The sequence below is a fragment of the Mustela nigripes genome, chromosome X (assembly GCF_022355385.1).
Source record: "Mustela nigripes isolate SB6536 chromosome X, MUSNIG.SB6536, whole genome shotgun sequence".
Lineage (NCBI taxonomy): Eukaryota > Metazoa > Chordata > Mammalia > Carnivora > Mustelidae > Mustela > Mustela nigripes.
The window spans coordinates 15,610,935-15,617,181 of record NC_081575.1 but is presented as its reverse complement, the minus strand read 5'-3'; positions in this window follow the sequence as shown (position 1 = coordinate 15,617,181).

Here is a 6,247-nt window from a genome sequence, read left to right as displayed (position 1 = left end):
TATAATTTACCACTTTAATACATAAAAGAAAAAATATATGATTATCTCAATATATACTGAAAAAGCATATGATAAAATTCAAGATTAATTCCTAAAATTTAAAAATGATAATAAAGAGTAAGACATAAGGTTAACATACAAAAGTCAATTGCTTTCCTAAATACCAACAATTAAAATTGGAATTTGAAATTTATAAAACAATACCATTTGCAACACCACCAAAATAATGAATACATATAAATCAAACAAAATATGTACAGGATCTCTGTGTAAAACCAAAAATCTATATAACAAAGAGATACTCCATGTACACAAATTGGAAGATTCAGTATTAATAAGATTTCAATTCTAACATGATCTATAGATTCAAAGTAATTCCAATAAAAATCTTAGCAAGTTATTTTGTAGTTATTGACAAACAGGCTATGAAGATTATAAGGAAAGATGAAAGACCCTGAATAGCCAACACAATCCTGAAAAATAAGAACCAATATGGAGGACTCACACTACCCAATTTCAAGACTTAGTATAAAGCTACAGGAGTCAAGAGTATAGTATTGATGGAAGAGTATACATATAGATGAATGGAACAGAGCAGACAAAGCAGAAATTGAGCTACAAATATAGTCAACTCATTTTTGATAAAGAAGCAAAGCCAATTCAATGGAGAAAGCATAGTCTTTTCAACAAATGGTGTTGGAACAATTGGATGTTCATATGGAAAAAACGGAACCTAGACACAGATCTTATATCTTTCACAAAAATTAACTCAAAATAGATCATAGCCCTAAATATAAAGTGAAAAACAATGAAATTCTATTTTAAAAAAACATAGGAGAAAACCTAGATGATCTTGGGTTTGGAAATGAGCTTTTATTTTTTACATTTTTTTACTTTAAAATTTCAGTTAGTGAACATACATTGCAATATTGGTTTCAGGAGCAGAATTCAATGATTCACCACTTGCATGCAATACCCAGTGCTCATCATAAATGTCTTCCTTAATCCTCATCATCCATCTAGCCCATGCCCCACCTACCTCCCTCCATCAACCCTTAGTTCTTTCTCTATCATTAAGAGTCTTTAATGGTAGGGCACCCAGGTGGCTAGTTGCTTGAGCATCTGACCTTTGATTTCCACTCAGGTTATGATCTCAGAGTCCTGAGACTAAGCCCCACCTTGAGCCCCATATCAGTCTCCATGCTCAGCGGGGAGTCTGCTCAAAGATTCTCTCCCTCTGCCCCTCCCTCTGCTCTCTCTCGCTCTCTCTCTCTTTAAAATAAATAAATAAATCTTTGGAAAAAAGAGGCTCTTATGGTTTGTTTCCCTCTCTCCCTTCGGAAATGAGCTTTTAAATTTAAAACCAAAAGCATGATTTATAAAAGAAATTTGCTAAGTTGGACTTCACTAAAATGAAAAACTTCACTGTGATAGACACTGTCATGAGAATGAAAAGATAAGCCACAGACTAGGAGAAAATACTTGAAAAACACACATCTGTATAAGACTTGTATTCAAAATCTACAAAAAACTCTTAAAACTCAACAATAAGAAAACACAACACAATTTGAAATTGGGAAAAAGATCCAAATAGATACTTTATCAAAAGACAAACACAGCTGACAAATAAGCATATGAAAAGATGCTCAACATCGTTTTCATTAGGGAACTGCAAATTAAAATGAGATATCATGGGACACCTGGGTGGCTCACCCAGTTAAGTGACTGACTTCTTGGTTTTGGCTCAGGTTGTGATCTTAGGGTCATGAGATCAAGCCCAGTGTCAGGCTCCACAGCTAGCGAGGAGTCTGCATGGGACTCTTTCCCTCTGTCCCTCCCTCTACTCTCTCTGTCAAATAAATAAATCTTTCTATAAATAAATAAATAAAATAGGATATCACCACACACCTAGTAGAATTGCTAAAACTTAAAACCTTACCATGCCAGCTACTGACAAGGATTCAGAGCAATAGGAACTCTCCTTCATTGTTGATGGGAATGCCAAATGGTATAGCTACTTTGCAAGACAGCTTGGCAATTTCTTAAAAAGCTGAACATAATCTTACCATATGACCCAGCAGTCATGTACCTTGTTATTTACCCAACTAATATGAATAATTATGTCCACACAAAAACATACATGCAAATGTTTAGAGCAGCTTTATTCATAATTGTCAAAAACTGGAGAAGTCCTTCAATAGATGATAGGTAAACAGACTGTGGAACATTCATTCAATGGACTATTACTCAGATATTTAAAACAATGAGCTAAACCACAGACAGACATGGAGGAATCTTGAATGCATACTGCTAAGTAAAAGAAGCCAGTCTTAAAAGGCTACATAGTGCATGACTCCAGTTATATGACATTCTGGAAAAAGGCAAAATGATAAGACAGTAAAAAGACCAGTGGTAAACTGGGGCCCCAGTTGAACAGGTGAAGCACAGGGTATTTTAGAGCTATGAAATTCCTCTATATGATAATGTGATTGTGGATATATAACATGATGGATTTCTCAAAATCTGCTGAACTATAGGGCACAAAAAGTGAACCCTGGTGTATATAAATTTTTAGAAATCATTTAGGTGAGGGGAATCCCAGGGTAGAAGGCAGAATGTGACAAAGCAATCTAACTGTATTACAGATCTGTGAAGCTAACACACTGAAGGAGAGGGGGTAAATTTGGAAATAAGTGGGGTCTGTAAGTAAATGGCAACCCAACACATAATCACTGCTCTAGTTGGAAATGTTGTCTTCCATGGGAGAACAGGGTAATGTTTCTGAAACTGTGTATACTGGTTTGTAAGCAATTCAAGTGAGCAGGTAGCAGATGGTGGGAACCAGGTTTCTTAGTGTGGGAATGGGAGTTTGCAGATCAGCAGGAGGGGTGGTTAGAAAGATTTATGTGGTGATGGATGGAACACCAGTATGAATTTGTGTTTCACTTAATAGAAATACAGAGGTTACATCCAGAAATACTTATATGTGTGTATATGCACAGGTTAGCACACACACATGTATTTTCTTACTCTGTCAGCTCAAAGGGCCTCGAAGCAACAAAACACTGGCAGCACTGGGCACAACTAGGGCCCAGATCCTGGTTTCAAGTACCATCCTTCTATAAGAGGAACTAGGTTCCCTGGAGAAAAGGCTGATTCCAGGACTGGGGAAGGAAGTATACACACAGAGCCTGGGACATCTTGTAGTGCCAGAAGGTGAGGAAGTGGTCAAATAAAACAAAAAAGTCCACAATAATGAGAGTATGTCAAAAGGATACAGGAGCCCAGTGAAAGAGCTCCCAATGTCCAAAACTGGAACAATTTCAACCTCAAAATAAAGTGGTTACATGATAACCTGAAGTATAAAAAAAAAAAGTCCAGGGGCCCAAACTCATATAAATATATTGTTGAATAAATTAATAAGTGGGAAGGAGAAACATATTTCCTGTGCAGAAGAATGTCAAGTAATTGATGTAGATACTCCATCCTTGAGGAAGTGGACCATCATTCCCCACTCCCTAAGTGTAGGCTACGCATAGTGACTTCCTTCCAAAGAGTACAGTATGGAAATAGGGAAAAAAGAGTAGCTTTACAGTGGAGAAACTTGACAAACACTAACTTCGGTGATCAAAAATAACATCAACATAAGTAATGTTAATAAATATGTACCCTTGATAACAACAGCACACACAATCCTAGTATAAAATGGTAAAGATAGACAAATCCCAATAAAGGAACATTTTACCAAATACCTACCTGACCATTAGTCCTCAAAGCTGTCGAGATCAGGGCACCAGGGTGGCTCCATCGGTTGGGGTTAAGCTTCTGCCTTCATTCAGGTCATGATTCCAGGGTCCTGGGATTGAGCTCCGTGTTGCGTACCCTGTTCGGCAAGGAGTTTGCTTCTCTCTCTCTGGCTACTCCTCCCTCCAACTTGTGCTCACTCTCTCTCTCAAATAAAATCTTTAAAAAAAAAAAAAAAAGAGCTGTGATCAGAACCAAGGACCGTGTAAGAAACTGTCACAGCCAAGAAAACCTAAGAAGACATCACAATTAAATGTGATGCAGTATCCTAGATGGAATCCTGGAACACAAAAAGGACATTAAGTAAAATCTGCAGAAACTTGAATAATAACTGTAGTTTATATATAATGTATCAATATTGGGTCCTTACTTGCATCAAATGTCTCATGGTAACCTAAGATGTTAGCAGTAGGGGAAACTTAGTATGGGTTATATGAGAACTCTGCACCATCTTCCCAATTTTTCTGTAACTCTAAAACAGTTCTGGAAAATAAAGTTTATTTAGGAAATACCATTTTAAAAGAAGAGGTAGGGGGACCATCTAAAATTAGAGACTGGAGAGACACACTAACCAATGTAATTTGCAAACCTTGGTTGGGGTGGCTATGAAAGTCATTCTGGGGACACAAGGGGAAATTTGAATGTAATATTGGATGTTTCACCATTTTCTTCAGTGTGAAAATAGTATCGTGGTTAAATGGGAAATGTCCTCATCTTATAGGACAGTGCACTAACATATTTAGGGATGTCATGGTGTCACAAAGTGTTGATTATGAAATCCACACTTACCATGAACTATTCAGGAGGGGACAAAAGCACATTTGGAGATAACAAAAGCAAAAGTGGAAAAATGTTAGGAATGGTGACTAAATGAAAAGTATATTGGCATTCCTCATATTATTCTTTCACAATTTCCGTAAGTTGGAAATTTTTCAAAATAAAATTTTAGAAAAATATCAGTAGGATTCTAGGAATAGACAAAATGATACTAAGATCCCTCTGGAAATATAAACATACATGAATAACTAGAAAAAGTCCTGAAAATAATAATAATGCAGTATGGACTAGCAATGTAAAATATGAAAGTGTACAGTAACTTAAAATAATTAAAAGACTGGTAATTTACATAACAGAGTGCAGAGCTCAGAAATAGATCTAAATATACACAGAAATTCAGTGTATGGATGAAGATGGCTTTTCAAATCAGTGTGGGGAGAAAAGTAAGAAAGTGGGGTTGGGATAACCAGATAGCCATTTGGGGAGAAAAATATTGAATCCTTACCTCACTCCTTCTACCTAAATAAAGTCCAAACGAACAAAGATTTAAAGGTTAAAAAAAAAAAACTTAAAAGTACTGGAAAAATACATTAAATTTATTCTTAAATGTAAAGAAGGACTTTTTAAGCAAGGCAGCAATCCCCAAAGCCATAAAGACTGATACGTTTAACTACATAAATAAGTAAATAAGTCTGAGGAAAATACTCTTAGACATATGACAATGGACCAATTTTCTTAGCTTACAAAGTGCTCATACAAATCAATAAAAAACAATTCATCTAATAGAAAACAGAACATGACCACACAGTTCACAGAAAATGAAATGTAAGTAATCAATAAGCATGACGCAAGATATTGTTTATTCTGTTTCAGATGATCAAATGTTTAAAAGTTTAGTACCCAGTATCAGCATGGGCCTTGGAAATAATTGTTCTTACAAATTACATGTGGGAGAATAACTGGGCCAAGATTCCTGGAGAACAATTTGGCAATAACTACTTAATTGAAAATGAAAAATAGCCTTTGATCCAGCAATTCTATTGCTAAGAATTAACTCCATGGGTATAATCTCATTATATGTGTAAGTATGCTCACTGCAATATGGTTTAGAAGTAGTAAAATATTGAAAACCTGAGATCCCATCAGTGTTTGAACATTTGTAACACATTCCTATATTGGAATACCACACAGTCATTAAAAATAATGAGGTATTTCTGTATATTCTGATACAGAAAGATCTTATAAGACACAGGTAGCAAAAACAGCAAGGTACAGAAGAGTGTATACAGTGTGATTCCATTAACAAAAAGTTTTTAAAACTTGCGTTTGCTGGGAAATAATTTTTCCCCCAAATGAATATACAGGGCACTCTAAGCTGGTTACCTTTGGAGAGAGGCATTAGGCACGAGAGAGAAGGGGGCAAGTTTTAATGGCATGCCTTTCTGCACCATCTGATTTTTTTTGTTTTTGCCACATACGTATATCGTCTTTATTTTTCCTTTTTAAAATAATATTTGATTTGTAGGTTATTTTGAGATATTTCTAGGTAGATTTGAATATTGCTAGTGCTATTTTTCAAAATACTCCAAATAGGTGCCAAGTTTTACAAACCAGAACTTCCCCTTGGGTTTTCATCAGACTCTGGATTTGCCCGCTGATGCTTTTA